Source organism: Amblyomma mixtum, chromosome 7 (genome assembly GCF_055824585.1).
Source record: "Amblyomma mixtum isolate Tamu chromosome 7, ASM5582458v1, whole genome shotgun sequence".
NCBI lineage: Eukaryota > Metazoa > Arthropoda > Arachnida > Ixodida > Ixodidae > Amblyomma > Amblyomma mixtum.
Genome location: NC_143018.1, coordinates 133,218,198 through 133,235,705, shown reverse-complemented (window position 1 = coordinate 133,235,705; position 17,508 = coordinate 133,218,198). Strand labels below are relative to the sequence as shown.

General features: G+C 48.9%; 1 long non-coding RNA gene across 1 annotated transcript; it reads left to right on the top strand.

The window, feature by feature from the left end:
• Window positions 1–449: 449 nt before the first annotated feature.
• Window positions 450–12,969, top strand: LOC149337635 (uncharacterized). The gene is made up of 3 exons (XR_016284645.1): window positions 450–763; window positions 2,024–2,131; window positions 12,808–12,969. It is a non-coding gene; the product is annotated as an uncharacterized LOC149337635 (long non-coding RNA).
• The last annotated feature ends 4,539 nt before the right edge of the window (window positions 12,970–17,508 follow it).

The window sequence follows — 17,508 nt, the reverse complement described above, 5'->3', positions numbered from 1 at the left end:
CACCGGTAATCCTTCTTCTTTTGCGATTCCAGCACAGTAACAGCGGCGCGCAAGACCGCCCAGCAGCAGCACGAGAAAACAAGCGAAGCTCACGGCGGTGATCTCAGAAACCATGCAGCATGTCGGATAGGCTTTGGATTTGAAGCGCTAGACCATGCCCACTCACGCACGCACGCACGCATGTACCGACACGCATAGTGATGCGTCGACGCGTCACAAATTTCTCAAGTTTTTAATCCTAATATGTGTACAAGAACTTAATTATTTTTGTAACGAAAGTTTCATTTGGTTTTAGTCCTTTGCTATCGCACTGCCCAAAAGCATAGAGCCCGAAAGAGACGACCTGGAGGAATGCCTGGAGGCGATGCCTTTCTAAACGGGCCGAAGGAAGCCGGAACTGGCCGAAGCGCTAGCCAACGAACGCAGCGTCTGGGGAGGGACAGCATGGCGGTCAGCCTTACTACGTTTGTCGTGGTCCTCCTTTGTGGTGCTGAGGGCATTAACCATCGCTGGCATGAGCATTTGTCACTCTTCCGATATGTGATGTGCCGACAGCAGTGAAATTCGCTGGTGCGATGTACGAAAACGTGGTAAGGTGCTGAGTAAACCTGTGTTTATAGCGTGCGTCAGCGGGCTCGACGGATAGCGCGTCGTCCTTTGCGCGCCTTCACTGGAAACGCTATGCTGACGGCGGGGCTCATTTCCTCCATGGCGGAGCAGCTGGTGGGAGACCACTACCCGGGTGACATCTCGCATCTTGGGGGTAAGTTAATTTTCTTCGAACCTGTTCATTATTTCAAAGCCTTTGCGCACAACTGGCCACGTCAACACAGCTAGTACTGAGACGCGAAGACGCAGTGCCTATCGCGGCAGCACGCAGCGTTGAAAGGTTGTTTGCTGGCGGCACACGGGCATGAATGCGCGTGTAGTGTTAGTGGTCACACGGTCATGGTCAGTATGCCATGCAAGTATGCACAGCTGATCCGATCGCGGGGTGCACGATATCGGCGCCGTACTGCCGCCGTACTGCCATTCATCTCTCGCCGAGAATGGAATATATGCCCGCCAATAGATCTTCGGCCCGGGCTTTACATTCTCGCCGCATGTTACGCTGTAATTGAAGTAACAGCGCTCGAGCAGTTTAACTACGTAGACTGAGATTCAGCTGTATGCGTTAGGATTGAGCTTCTTCCTCTTTCACTTGTATTTCACTTGTACTTTTATAAATTGTGTATTTAAGGTACGAAGCTCCGTATGATCCAGCTGCGTTCGTACTTATAGCCGAGCCAGTGTAGTCGAGCCTTGAATAGCAGAAAGGTGAGATAAAAACAAATTGCTCTGAAGTTTTTCGCCTCTATTTTGGCATTCGCTTTTTCATACTTTGGCTCGGAGCTGAAATGGTACAAACAACTGCAAAATGCACACAGGTGCCCTAGCTCCATTTGCCCTAAATCCCGAAGTTGCAGTGAAATTTAAGGGTAATTGAGCCTTAAATATGTACGAAGAATAAACTTGATTGTTTCATGATTACAACCAATGGCGCAAATAAATCTGACTTTGACTTAAATATGCTGAGGTACCTCTCCAATACCTTATTTGATGTTAAAGGAAAAAGCGTGGTTTTTCGGCAATTGGCACTATTAATTCATCATATCTGTGAGAATGTGAAATCAGTGCTAATCATGCCAGATTTCAAATTGAGGGACGCAGGCAGAATTTGAAGTAAACCAGCCTTCTACTGAAAATATCGTTCTGCTGTGGTCTGTTCTTTTGAATGGTGGCATGTATTGTAGAAACGATGCTGGATATCGATATGCAAGTGGTGTCTCGTCTGAGGCTAGCTTGTGAATGACTGCCGTGGTTATGAATTTCTTGTTGCCTGGCCCACTTCGAAATGTGGTTAAACAGTCGTGTTCCATTCTGCGACCGGCTCCTTTTTGTGCCTTGCATTTTGCCTTACATGCTTGATTCTAGTCCATTTTTTGCACTGTGCTGCTGTTAAATGTGTCTTTTTATCTTGCAGCAAGCTCCAGATAGCTTTACCAGCAATGCCTCTTCCAAGCTCTCCAGTATAGCTGTGCCAGCCTTTCACTTGGTGCTAGGATACCCAGTAAGCAAGCAGGCTTTTGAGGTAAGCACTGAAGACATCTTCCGACACAAGTAGCTTTTATTTTCCTAGTCCACTGCTACTTGTGTGACCCCTCGTTATGTTGATTTTGGCAAGTTAGGTTTCCTATTAAGGGCTCTCTTTTCTTTTCACCTGCTGCTGTGGCCTACTGCATTGGTGTTCGGCTACTGAGCCCAAAGACGCGGGATTGAATTGTGGTGGCTTCGTTTCGACAAGGCGAAATGCATATTTGCTCGTGTGTTACGCAATGTCAGTGCATGTTAAAGAATCTTTGGTGGTCGAAATTTATGCACAGCCCTCCTCTATGAATGGAGCTATTGTTCAACTTTGAGGCATTAAAGGGACACTGATGGCAAGCTGAAGTTGACCTGTGATGATGAAGTTCCGCATCCTAACCACAAAGACGACACTTTTTCTGAAAGTGGAGCTTTATAAGCCAGAGAAAGCAAAACATACAATTGTCATCAGCACCGGCTGATTTCGAAAGTAAATTGCGATGCGCTGACTCCGTTTTTTTTTTGGCACAGATTCCAGAGGCTAGGCTGAACTGCCATTCACCTCAGAACGGTTATCATGGAGTCCTTTGTGTAGACTTCATGAGTTCAAATCGAGTGGCGGGAAAATGTTTAAATGTAATTTTTGCGCCAATCATTGTTTTGATGGCCTTTGCGCTGCTGTTAAAAACGGGGATAGCAGTATGGTATCCCATAAAACTAGTGCCACGTATCATTGCAGTGTTTGTTCGTTCACGCTCAAGGCAGCAGGAAAGGGTCGTTATCACTTTTGTTCGTGGCGCGAGAAGCGACCAGACTAATCTCGATTGTTCGCAGCCTTGAAAGGCTGCATCTAGGTTTTTCCAGATTATCGTAGATGATCTTGACCTGTTATCTGGAAGTTTCCTTGCCGGCTTTAAATTGAGCGATGCCGCGAGCGGCGGACATTCGTAGTTCGACGACCGCCGAGCACGCCTGTTGCTTACGCCGCCGCCGAGTGATTCAGTTCTTTTGAGGGCGCAAGTCAGCCCAAATAAAGAGCTTCGTTTGCAAGTCTTTCTGGTGTCTTCCTGACCGCTGTACTGCCGTCACTACAACGTGACATCTGGTGGAGGTGCTGGGTAGCCTTCCATGTACCGGACACCCCCAGCGAGTCGCGACGCCAGCCCTTCGAGTCATTCACCGGAGGACTTGACTCCAGTCTACCACGTAGCCTCTTGGAGCCTCCAGCCATGACTTACGCCGCAGCAGTGCGCCGTCCTGCACCTCGACGACGGCACCTAAGCTCCTATCGCCATTAGCCAGCTGCGCTGGAGCGCCGCCCTCTCGCCCCAACTCGCCCGTCCTACGAGCGTCGCACACGGCCTAGGAAATGCGACGAGTGGATAACACCCGACCAGCGCCGCCAACTGTGCTTCCACTGCGGAGAAGCCGGTGACATTCTCCGGTACTGCCCACACAGGAGAATGGGCATCCGAGGATTTGCTTACGACGCCCCACGACCCCGATCTGGCCTGCGACCAGCCGCAATCGAAGAGTTTTTGCGTCGAGAAGAATACTCATCGCCGAGCCGCCTATCACGTTCCCCGTCGCCATCGTCCCCGCGCTTTGTATCTCCTAGCCGAGGCTACGCCGTGCGTGGACGCTCCCCCAGCCCCCGAAGGTTAAACTAATTAAAGCAGCCTCTGGAGGTGAGGTTGCTTCTAAGCGCAATGACAAAGATCCTCCATCGACGAGTACTCAAGACCATGCCTCAACTACGACGACGACACCGACGACGACGACGACGCGGCCAGACTTGAAGCTTTTACCGCTGCCCAGTGAAATAACGTCGCAGTACGCCCACCGCAGCCTCACTACTAGACGAAGCCGAGATCGGACACCGAAGACAACGTACAATACGAGAACGCGAACAAGTGACCTTGAAGTTACGGTCGACGGTCACGCGGTTACTGCCTTGGTGGACACGGGAGCTGACTACTCTGTCATGAGTGGCCCACTCGCTGTCCGACTCAGAAAGGTAACAACAACCTGGGATGGCCCGCTGATCCGCACCGCAGGTGGCAACCTGATTACGCCGTCAGGACGCTGCACCGCGAGAGTTGCTGTAAATGGGAGAACCTATGCGACAACCTTCCTGATCCTACAGCAATGCTCGAGAGACGTGATTTTGGGAATGGACTTCCTGAACGAACATCGGGCGATCATCGACCTTCGATCTAAGTCGATCAAGCTTTCCACGGAAAAAGCCATACCTGTTGCGACGGGCGCGACTCATCACGTTGCCTTAAACGTCCTCGATGAAGCATTGAGCGTGCCGCCCCGATCAAGTGTTCTCGTCGGCATATGTACTGGAGACATCGAAAATGCCGAAGGCGTTATCGAGGGGAACACCCAGTTACTCCTGGATCGAGGATTGGGCGTCGCGAGGGGAGTTGCCGAAATCCGAAATGGCCAAACCCAGGTGTTGCTAACCAACTTCACGAAAGAATACCGGCATCTAAACAAAGGTACGACGATCGCTTTCCTCGACGAGCTGGCAGACATCAGAGGCGTATTTGCCCTACCCGACCAACCCGCAGAACCATCTGACCAAGGCCATCAACCCACGTTCGACATCAACCCGGCATTACCCCGAAGCAGACAAGACCAAATACGCAGTCATCTTCAAAGGTACACCGATTGCTTCTCATCAGCATCGAATGTGCAACGAACCCGGCTTGCCAAGCACCGCATTGTCACAGACGAACACGCACGACCACTGCGACAGAGCCCCTACCGCGTATCGCCGCTAGAACGCCAAGCTATTCGCAAGCAAGTTGAGGGAATGCTTCGTGACGACGTCATACAGCCATCGAGGAGCCCCTGGGCAGCACCGGTCGTTCTAGTGAAAAAGAAAGACGGCACCCTTCGCTTTTGCGTCGATTACCGCCGCCTGAACAACATTACGAAGAAGGATGTCTACCCTCTCCCCCGCATCGACGATACACTGGACCGGCTGTGCAACGCTAAGTACTTCTCATCGATGGACCTGAAGAGCGGCTACTGGCAAATTGAAGTCGACGAAAGAGATCGCGAGAAGACTGCGTTCATCACGCCAGACGGACTCTTCGAGTTCAAGGTGATGCCATTCGGCCTTTGCTCTGCCCCAGCGACGTTCGAGCGAGTAATGGATACGGTGCTCGCAGGCTTGAAGCGGGAGATTTGCCTAGTCTACTTAGATGACGTTGTTGTCTTCTCCTCAAGCTTTGAAGACCACCTCAGAAGGCTTCGGATAGTGCTGGAAACGATCAAGTCTTGAGGCCTGACACTGAAACCAGAGAAGTGCCACTTCGCCTACGAGGAGCTGCTGTTCCTTGGTCACGTCGTAAGCAAGGATGGAGTTCGCCCAGACCCCCAGAAGACGGCTGCGATCGCAGAGGTTCCACAGCCTAACGACAAGAAGGCTATACGCAGATTCCTTGGATTGTGCGCTTATTACCGACGATTCGTCAAGAACTTTTCGCGCATCGCGGAACCTTTGACTCAACTTACCAAGGCTGACGTGCCTTTTAAATGGGAAAGGCCACAAGAGGAAGCTTTCAACGAGCTGAAGCGCCGCTTACAGTCCCCTCCTGTGCTCGGGCACTTTGATGAAAACGCCGAAACCGAAGTTCATACCGATGCAAGCGGGGTGGGCTTAGGAGCGGTCCTCGTTCAGAAAAATGGCAGACTTGAGAAAGTTATCGCGTACGCTAGCCGTTCACTGTCGAGAGCCGAAGCCAACTATTCGACGACAGAGAAAGAATGTCTCGCCATTATTTGGGCCACGTCCAAATTTCGCCCCTACCTATACGGACGACCATTCAAGGTTGTGAGCGATCACCATGCTCTGTGCTGGCTGGCCAATTTGAAAGATCCCTCCGGCCGCCTTCCTCGTTGGAGCCTGCGTCTTCAAGAATTCGACATAACTGTAGTCTACAAATCTGGCCGCAAGCATTCCGATGCAGACTGCTTGTCACGAGCTCCTGTCGACGCAGCACCCGAAGAGGAAGACGACGACGCTTTCTTAGGACCCGTAAGCGCCAGCAGTTTCGCGCAGCAGCAGCACTCGGATCCTGACTTGCAAAGCCTAGTCGATTATCTGAAAGGCAAGACCGCATCGCCTCCCCGAGGGTTCAAGCGCCAACTGTCGTCCTTCGTCCTTCACAATAATGTCCTCATGAAGAAGAACTTCGCGCCGAACAGGACAGTGCATCTTCTTGTCGTGCCCAAAAATCTCAGCAAGAAATTATGCAGGCATGCCATGATGAGCCGACTGCAGGACATCTCGGGATTGCTCGCACGTTGCACCGCATCCAGGAGAAGTACTATTGGCCACGGCTAGCTACCGACGTTTCCCATTACGTGAAAACGTGCCGTGAGTGTCAGCGACGCAAAACGCCTCCGACTAGACCAGCCGGACTCCTCAACCCCATACCACCGCCAACTAAGCCCTTTCAGCAAATAGGGATGGACCTCCTCGGCCCCTTTCCGACCTCTTCATTAGGAAACAAGTGGATCATCGTGGCCACCGACTACATGACCCGCTACGCAGAAGCAAAAGCGTTGCCTAGTGGTACCGCAACAGAAGTCGCAAAATTTTTTGTCGAACAGATTCTCCTGCGACACGGCGCCCCGGAAGTGCTCATCACAGACAGAGGAACGGCGTTTACAGCGGAGCTGACGCAAGCCATTTTAAACTACAGCCAGACAAGCCATCGGAGGACCACTGCCTATCATCCACAAACCAACGGACTCACAGAGCGTCTGAACAAGACCATCGCAGACATGCTCTCCATGTACATCGACGCCGAACACAAGACGTGGGACTCCATTCTGCCCTACGTGATCATCGCTTATAATACTGCCGTCCAGGAGACAACCAGGTTTACCCCATTCCAGCTGGTATACGGCAGGAAGCCCACGACAACCCTCGACGCAATGCTCCCGCACGTTTCCGACGAAGACAACCTCGACGTCGCCGCCTACCTTCATCGCGCCGAGGAAGCCCGAAGACTTGCGCGGCTTCGCATTCAAGACCAGCAGCACACCGACGCCCGACGCTACAATCTGCGCCGACGAGACACGCATTACAAGCCAGGTGATCGTGTTTGGATATGGACGCCAGTTCGCCGCCGTGGATTGAGTGAAAAGTTGCTGCGACGCTACTTTGGCCCGTACAAGGTTCTCTGTCGCATCGGCGACCTCGACTACGAAGTCATCCCCGACGGCACGACAGCATCTCAGCGACGCCGCACACGCCCGGATGTCGTACATGTCGTACGCCTGAAGCCATATTATGAACGCTAAAGGACTGGAAGTTTTCATTGTCCGTGTTTATTTTCATTTTAAAGCATCGAGACGATGCTTCTTTGGAAGGGGGGTAATGCCACGTATCATTGCAGTGTTTGTTCGTTCACGCTCAAGGCAGCAGGAAAGGGTCGTTATCACTTTTGTTCGTGGCGCGAGAAGCGACCAGACTAATCTCGATTGTTCGCAGCCTTGAAAGGCTGCATCTAGGTTTTTCCAGATTACCGTAGATGATCTTGACCTGTTATCTGGAAGTTTCCTTGCCGGCTTTAAATTGAGCGATGCCGCGAGCGGCGGACATTCGTAGTTCGACGACCGCCGAGCACGCCTGTTGCTTACGCCGCCGCCGAGTGATTCAGTTCTTTTGAGGGCGCAAGTCAGCCCAAATAAAGAGCTTCGTTTGCAAGTCTTTCTGGTGTCTTCCTGACCGCTGTACTGCCGTCACTACAACGTGACACTAGGTTCAGGACTTGCAAGAAGTGGTTTATCACATTCCGCTAGCTTGTGCAAGAAACTACTTCAGGGATATGTGCAGGTGTCTTTAATGTGTTCCTGAGTGAGCACTAACTCGTTAGAGGGAATACAGCTTCTCATCTGGCACTACAGTGCCAATGTCGTGAGTGTAAATCATAAGATGACCCATCAGTGTGTACGCCTGATTTCTGTGACACTTCAGTGGTGTATAGAAGTGGTAAACAAATCTGTAAGGCATTTGATGCATATCTCCAAGGCAACGGCTGTATGAGTAGTGAAGCCATTAGTCCATCTTCAACGGAACGAATTTTCTCTTTTAGATGACGTGCTTGTATATCAGTGACAGTTATTTGTTGTCCTGCCTTTCGCTGGTGTGGGTCATGTGTGCGCGCATCTTCATGCGAGCCTTCTTTTCCTTCACAAAAAATTCAATTGATAGTCCAACCTGTTTTCTTCTCTTTTCCTGTGTTGCATCTTTTGGCTGGTTTTAAATCTGTAACTGAGCTCAGACCGTGATAATTACAGCCGGAAAACAGGGCTACTGAATGTGAGCTTGGCATAAATGCGTACTGTATGTGTGAAAGTGCAGTTTACAATATTCAGAAATGCTTGATAGCCTTACAAGAATCTAAAATTTTGTTGGAATTCCTATTTGTTATCTGTTCAAGTGTCGAGAGTTTTTCCGCTTCATCGTGTGATTAGAGCCACTTTGGTACTTAAGCTGAAATCTTTTCTTTAGCCTGCATGTTTCTCACTTTTGAGACAGAAACGTGGAGGCTAATTAAAAGAGTTCAGCTTAAAAGAGTATAGACACCTAATCTTGGTGGCATGTTTTCTTCTCTATAATGATGCGGAAGACACTACTATGCATGAATCACCATCAGGTATTCGCGTGAGACCGCTAAATAATTTATAATCAACTTTTCCTGCCATCCTGTTTCGGTGAACAATTAGACTATGGCTATAACATCAAAGAGAGGTTATAGGTCACGTCAGGCGTGGAAAAACTGCACTTATAATCGCTGCTTCATCATTTTAATTCGCTACAGCGCTGACGCCAGCATTCCTTAAGAGCCAGAAGTACCAATTGTATTGCAGTTTTTCATGCCTCACGTGACCAATAACCTCGCTTTGACGTCACAGCCATCATTCAGCTGTCGAAACCGAAACAAATACAGCAGGAGAAAGAAATTTGATTATAAATTATTTGGCAGTCATAGGAGGATGTCATGTGGTAATCCGTGTATAATACTTTATGCCTTATTACAAAGAAAAAAACACGTGCCAAACGATAAGGACAGCAAAGTGAGCTATGGAAAGAAAAATGATAAGTCTAACATTAAGAGACCAAAAGGGGGCGGAGTGGGTGAGGGAACAAACGCGGGTTAATGACATGCTACTTGAAATTAAGAGGAAGAAATGGGCCTGGGCGGGGCTTGTAATGGGAAGACAACATAACCGCTGGTCCTTAAGGGTAATGGAGTGGATTCCGAAAGAATGCAAGCATAGCAGGGGGCGGCAGAAAGTTAGATGGGCGGATGAGATTAAGAAGTTTGCGGGGATATGGTGGCCACACCTAGCAAAGGACAGGGTTAATGTGGAGACATGGGTGAGTCCTTCACCCTGCAGTGGGCGTAGTCAGGCTGATGATGATGGTATGTGTCGCACCTGCTGCTTCGTGCTATCAGCTGGCCCATGCTTGGCCGACCAGACTAGCCAAATTTATGATGTGGGTTTTCTATTGCACCTGCATTTGTGTACACAGAGGACTTGAATGGTAGCAGGTGATGCTGTGCATGTGTTCACGCCACAGCACACATGACCCACACTGAAAGCTTCTCTGCCTTTAGTAAGACAGCTGCATCAGTCTGGGGCATAACGTATCCCAGTGCTAGAGTATGACTAAATTGCTCTGGAATTTTAATCTGGTATCAGGTAGCATAGCGCAAAAGACGGCTAGCGCGGCTGCCTAATATTCTCTTGGGCAGCTGTGTTGGATTTTCAGTGCCTGTTAGTGTAATCCGTGAAAGTTCACTGTAACCCATTCGTTTCGATGTAAATTAGGAAGTCCTTAGAGCCCTGTACTTTTTAATGGTAATAACAAGGTAATGCAGTAATTCAATTGTACCTGTTCTCTTTCAACACAGTAAAGTGCTGCTGGGTCGAGTTCACAGTTTTACTTTGTAGGTGTGCTCAGGCTCTCATCATCATCATCAGCAGCAGCAGCCTGACTACACCCACTGCAGGGCAAAGTCTCTCCCATGTCTCTCCAATTAACCCTGTCCTTTGCCACTTGCGGCCACTGTATCCCCACAAACTTCTTAATCTCATCCGCCCACCTAATTTTTTGCCGCCCCCTGCTACATTTACCTTCTCATGGAATCCACTCTGTTACCCTCAAGGACCAGCGGTTGTCTTGCCTCCGGCTTACATTCCCTGCCCGAGCCCATTTCTTCCTCTTGATTTCAAATAGGATTTCATTAACCCGCGTTTTTTCCCTCACCCACTCCGCCCGCTTCCGGTCTCTTAACGTTACACCTATCATTTTTCTTTCCATAGGTCGCTGCGTTGTCCTTTAATTAAGCTGAACCCTCATTGTTAGCCTCCACATTTCTGCCCCATAGGTGAGTACCAGTAAGATACAGCTGTGTTGGACTTTTCTCTTGGGGGATATTGGCAAACTGGCTTTCACGATCTGAGAGAACCTGCCATATGCGCTCCACCCCGTTCTTATTCTTCTAGTTATTTCCCTCTCATGATCCGTATCAGCGGTCACTACCTGCCCTAAGTATACATATCCTCTTACTACTTCTAGCACCTCGCTACCAATTGTGAACTGCTGTTCCCTTGCTAGACTGTTGAGCATTACTTTGGTTTTCTGCATGTTCATTTCTAGCCCCACAATTCTGCTCTGCCTGTCTAACTGATTCATCACGCTTTGCAGTTCATATCCTGAGTGGCTTAGCCAGGCAATGGCATCAGGGAATCTCAAATTACTTAGGTATTCTCCAGTAACTCTTCTCCCCAACTGTTCCCATTTCAGGCCCCGGAACACCTCGTGTAAACAGGCGGTGGATAGCATTGGTGAAATCGTGTCTCCCTGCCTGACACCTTGCCTTATTGCAATTTTATTGCTGACCTTATGGAGAACTATGGTAGCTGTGCAGTCGTTATAAATATCTTCCAATATTTTCACATAACACTCTTCTACACCCTGATTCCACAATGCCTGCATGACAGCTGTGGTTCCACCGAGTCAATTGCTGTCTGGTAGTCAATGAAGGCTATATATTGGGGTTGGTTGTATTCTGCCCATTTCTCTATCACCTGATTGATTGCATGAATGTTGTCTCTTGTTGAGTATCCTTTATGAAAACCTGCCTGATCATTTGATTGATTTAATTCGAAGGTTGTCCTGAGTCTATTAGTGATTACCTTAGTAAATACCTTGTAGACAATGGATAGTAAGGTGATCAGTCTGTAAATCTTCAAGTCCTTGACATCTTCTTTCTTTTGATTTAAAATAATGTTCGCATTCTTTCAAGCTCCTGATACGCTCGTGGTCACGAGGCAAGCGTATGCAGGGTGGCTAGTTTCTCCAGCAGAATCTCTCCTCCATCCTTCAACAAATCTGCTGTTACCTGATCCTCACCAGCTGCTTTACCCCTTTGCATTGCTCCTGAGGCTTTCTTTACTTCCTCCCTCGTTACTGGCGGGATGTCCCATTGCTGTGCTCTACTGCCTCTCTCTGTAACGTTCTGATTACATTCACTACTGTAGAGATTTGTGTAGAACTCTTCGGCTACTTTAACTATTTTATCCATATTGCTTATGACATTGCCCTCTTTGTCTTTTAGCGCATACATCTGGTTTTTACCAGTGATTAGTTTTCTCTTCACTGATTTTAGGCTACCTCCATGCTTTAGAGCATGCTAGGTTTTCTCCATGTTAAACTTTCTTATGTTGGCTACCTTGCACTTGTAAATAACTTCGATAGCTCTCCCAGTCCTATTCTATCTCTGAAGTTAGACGTCCTCATGCTTTGGCGTTTCTTCATCAGATCTTTCGTCTCCTGAGATAGCTTGCAGGTATCCTCTCGAATGATCTGACCACCTACTTCTGCAGCACGCTGCAATGAATTTAAATATGTATTTAAAGGTAACAGTTAAGGTGGGAGATTGAGCTTTGAGATTTGCACTTCAACTCGGGCGTTATGCCGCTGCTACACAGAATACTTGATCGCCGTAGAGATATTTCATCATCTCGCACCAAACTGCTGTGGCGCCACTGTCACAGTTGATAATTTTGCTGGGAAGCTGTTGTAGCACTCACGCAGTTTTGAAAAGGAAGTATTCATTCTTTATGTGCTATTGGCAACAGTTATAATACGCTTGCTGCAGTGTTTTGTGGCCAGCCTTCTTTCTTTTTCAGTGAAATAAGTTGTACATTTCATGTTGAGTATTCTTTCAGCGATTAAATTGCTTTGATTCTATTCCTTAGTGTAAGTTGCGAGTGCTCCATGTCTGAGTGCAAATTTCTACCACTGAAAAGCCTTCAAAATCATGATAGATGTCCACACTGTTCTAGGGAGTCTGTGGCTATTGGAAATGCCCATTTAGCTGCATTCAAGTGCCACTGAGCTGATAGCCATTTGAAAGCCTTCAAAATGCCTGTGTGACACGGTTATTAGATTTTGTGCAGGTTTGATGCTGAGCAGCCTGCGTGCTTGAGTCGGGTTTTCCAATGTCTGTATTTAAAACCTGAAACTTTTCGAAATCATAATTAGTTCATTAATAGAAGAACTACTTGTGCCCTTTTCTGGAATTTCCAGAAAACAGATGAACTGAATTTTTTTTTGCATATACTGCTACCTTTTTGCAGGTGCTGCATAGTGAGAACCTGTATCAAGACGCCAACCTGCTGGATTTGGAGAAACTGAAGAAATTGTTTAGCCACTGTGTGGCACCCATCATGAGGGATGTGGCATTAATAAAGCCAGTTAAGGTGACCTTATCTATGTCCTTTTGCAAGCATGCTACACACATGAGAGCCATCCCACGAAGCACCCGTTTCTGCAAAGCTTGTTATCTCACAACATGCATGCTGAATGAGGCAGTGACAGACAGATGAGGAGGCCTTAAGGTAGGGCATTGGCGTAACGTGTTGAGCAGTGATGTAGGAGCCTTGCAGCCATGCAAGGTATTATCGCTATCATGATGGTAACTCCATTTGACACTGTCTAGTGCTCTGTGAGCCAGACTCTGCTCTTGAACATTCTGGGACTCGCCCTTGGCTCTCGGACATTCTAGAAGCCTCACCCGGCTTGCGCATATTACGCGAGGATGTCTCCTGCTGTACGAGCCTTACGCCGCTTGCGCACTTATGTGAGAGATGTCTCGCGTTTGCGAGCTTGCTCGGCTTGCGCAAATTATGTGAAATATGTCTCGCGTTCTGCGACTTCGCTCAATCGTCGCATTTTGCGTGGCAATAAACACGCAAAGATAGGCACGCAGAATTCACGCTCAATATTTTCAGTAGGGTGGTGCTTTGAACTGGGCAAGCCCGGCTTGCTTCAAATAAGTGGTGACTAGAACTACAAGACAGAGATTCGAGCGAAAATCTTCGGCTGAGCCTCGCAAGATTGTTAAATACCGCTGCGGAATGAGCATGCGATCATGATGTACGGATCCAGTTCTTTAGTCACAGATCGCGCAAAAAACACTGAATGACCACTGGAACCGGAGTTTTGATTGTTCCAAGCAGTGTCGGCTGAAATCGCTCCTGTACTGAAAGTTGTGAAAGAAAAGTTGTTGGGCATTTCTGAAGAATCTATCATCATCAGTCCAAAGCACCTCGTCAATAAACTTTAGTATTTAGTCAGTCTTCACCTAGATCCCGTTCTCGAAGTTGAGCCGACGAGGTAGGTCTATGCCTTCGAACTTTTGGAACAAATGGAGACGATACGAGTGCCTTTCTGCCTTCCGAAGAATTCGCGACACTTCAGATTTAAAACTGGCAACCTCAGCAGTCGCGTTTACTACGCTGGCATGAGGGCTTGCTGAAACAAAAGCCAAATATCTGTTTGCGCCTCTCCAATGATGGGAGATCACCGCTAGGGGGCCGTGCGGGGCGGACGCGTTTCGCATGGGCTCCGCAACAAAGTGCCGAAATCCTGTGAAAGTCCTCCCCTGGATTCCCGAATTTTATTTCGAGGACCTTTATAAAGCCTTCCGGATTCCATCGAGACGACAATCAAGTCTGTGAGTGTTTTTCAGACTCTTTTATGGACTTGTGAAGTTTCGAGGCGGCAGGAGACGCGCTAGGCTTAACGCAACTAGGAGCTCCCTAGGATTTCCCTAGGAGCTACCTAGCTCCCTAGCCAGCGCGTGGTGTGTCCAAACGCAGCCGACCGAACCCCATGGCTTCGTCTACCCAAGGGACAGCTGGTCAAAGCGGACTCCAACCGCCTTCCGTTGACCACCTGAACGTCCAGAATTATCAGGGAATGGATGTAGACCCCACCAACAGCAATCTTCAAGTGACGGAAGGGGTGCGTTCGTGGACGCCCGACGACCCCAACTCCAACTGGCATCTCCATATGTGTAAACGTAACCAGAAGAAGCTTGCACGAGGGGAAACAGTCGTCATCGCAGGAACGGCTTATGTCCCCCCAGCTCATTTGTTGAAAACCTTTGTGAAACCAATTACCACTCCCCAGCCGGAATGCAATGTGGCACCGAGCAAACCGCCACCGAGGCGCAGACGCCTGCCACCGCTACCCAAACCGACTTGAAGGTAATAATCCGACCAAAGAAAGGCCTAGAAGTCAAACAATATACGACCCTCCAGTTTTCCCGAGCCATCGTAGCTGCCTGCAACGACCGGGAAAAATGCGATCACACCAAATTCCTGGTGAGACTTCGCATGGGCTCCAATATAATCATCGCAAGTACTCCCTACGACGACACGGTTGAGGCTCTCCGCTGCATAACCAAGCTGGTCCTAGGGGGCAAGGAATATCACGTCAATGCTTATGTGGCAGCGCCGGAAGACGTCGTGCGGGGCGTGATTCACGGAGTTGACCCAGGAACACCGTCCGAAGAACTTTTGGCCAACCTCCGTGTCCGAACCCAGGGAGCAGAAGTACTACAAGCCCGCATGCTGGGCCAGACCAAAACAGCGGTCATTACGTTTCGCGGCCCGATCATTCCCCGCTATGTCATATATTACGGGGGTGAGATGGCCTACTATCCGTTCAGACCTACCCAACAAGTATGCCATGTGTGCCTGAGACTGGGGCACAGATCGGACGTCTGCCCGACCCCCAACATCAAAGTATGCCAGAATTGTGTCCAACACAACCCCGAGCAAGACCATCCCCGCACAGTAAAGTGTGCTATCTGCGAGGGAAAACACCCAACGGGATCCAAGGAGTGCAAACAGGGTCTGAAGACCAACACTACTCCTCCCACCTCCCCCCAAAACACCAAAAAGCAAGGCAGGCTCAGCCGAATCGACAAGTACAAGCGAGATTTCAGGTGGTTCTCATCGGAAGACGAGGAGGCCGAGTATACCGACCGCTCCAGCTCTCGATCCAGATCCAGAGGGCGATCTAGTTCCCGGTCCAAGTCAAGGCCAGGAGACCTTTCCCTCCCAAAACACAAGCAAGACAAGGCGAAGCAGGAGACCAAGACCAGCCAGGGCCAAGGACCTCCACCAGGGAAGAAAATGGACTCCCCCGACAAAAGGGTAAGCTGGTCTCAGGTTGCCGTCTCCCCTGCTCAAAACAATACTAATACATGCCAGGATTGCAAACAGCTAGAAAATACTAACAAACAGCTCAGAGCAAAAATAGCGGAGCAAAACCAACGCATACAAAGGTTAGAGGAAAAGGTCAACCAACTTCTTAGCTCTCGCGCAGCAACACCTAGCCCAGTACAAGCATTACCAGCCCCAGCAAGCATGGAAACTGATGACCTTAGCAATCTACGGCCTCAGACGCAGAACACAACTCCCCAAGCCTCTGTTCAATGCCCTCCCCCTGACACAAATGTTGAACAACCAACTCTCCAACAAATTATGGTCCAAATCCAGGCTCAGATGCAAGCTCTGCAACAACAAATGCAACAACAATCCCTCCAGATGCAACAGCAAATTTCCGCTGTGCAAGAAGAATTCAATTCTAAAATCCAAGTCGTCACGCAGGGAGTCAGGAAACGCGCAGGACTGACGGACAACCCCCGGGCCAAAGTCAACAGAAGACACACAAGCGTGGCTGACGTCAGCGATTGTGAATCCGTTGCTAGCAGTCAAGATGGCCCCCTCCCCTAAACAAGCACAAAACCACTTAGAAATCTGGCAATGGAATTGTAGAACTTTCAAAAATAAGGACAGTTCCTTGCTTATGTTCATTCAAAAGTCTCCTATACCCCCGGATATAATCTGTCTCCAAGAAACCCGCGTGGCTCCTTACCTTCGTGGATATTATACAATGGCACCTACGGACTCGCCGAGAGTAGCTACTCTTGTAGCCAAATCAGTTACGACAGTCCCACATCAACTCCCCTTCATAGATATTAACCATGTTCTAATTGAAGTTCTGCCGCAAAAGAGGGGAAAGCAGAGCATCTTTATCCTAAATATCTACAGCCCTCCAAGCCGCAAGAAGGAAGATTTTCTGCGTATACTAACAGAATGCACCAGAATAGCCCAGGACAACCCCTTGGTGGTTCTGGGAGACATGAATGCAAGACACAGCTCCTGGGGCTACATAAGCGACTCTCAAAAAGGTGCTAATCTACTTGAAGCCGTGGAAATGCTAGGTTTAGAACTCGTCACTGATATTACCTCTCCTACCAGAACATGGAACAGTATTAGCCGAGATACCTGCCCAGACCTCACCTTCATTAAGAACATTAATCACGCAACCTGGACTAACCTAGGGGAATCCTTGGGCACCGACCACAACATCATAAGTCTCTCTATACCAACTGCCAGAATCAGAGCACTGGGAAATGTACACATCACGAACTGGACAAAATTCCGAGACTGCCCGCCACCAGAAGGAGGCATTAAAAATATTCAAGAGTGGACCCAACTAATCAAAGATGCCCACTCAAGCAAAACTTGAACCATCCAACGGACCGCAGAAGCACCGGACGTAGATCGCCACCTATTACATCTATGGGAGGCTCGAAAAGGCCTCACTAACCGCTGGAAAAAGCAGCGTCTCAATAGAAAACTAAAACTAGGATTTGCTAAGATTACACAGCAAGCGCAAGCATATGCTATACAACTGTGTAGACAAAACTGGTCTGAGTTTTGTGCTTCCCTGAAAGGCACTCTAAGCACAGCCCAGACATTGACCATCTTAAGATGCATGCTCGACCCGAATAAGGCCAAATCAGTTACCAGCCGAACTCTCCAAACAGTTGCCCATAAGTTTCAAGGCACAGACCAAGACCTCATAACAGCCATGCATCGCAAGTACATAGGAGACCACACCCCTCCATGCACCCTGACCTATGAAGGACAACAAAATCCAAGCTTAGACGCCTCCATAACGGTATCTGAAGTTTATGC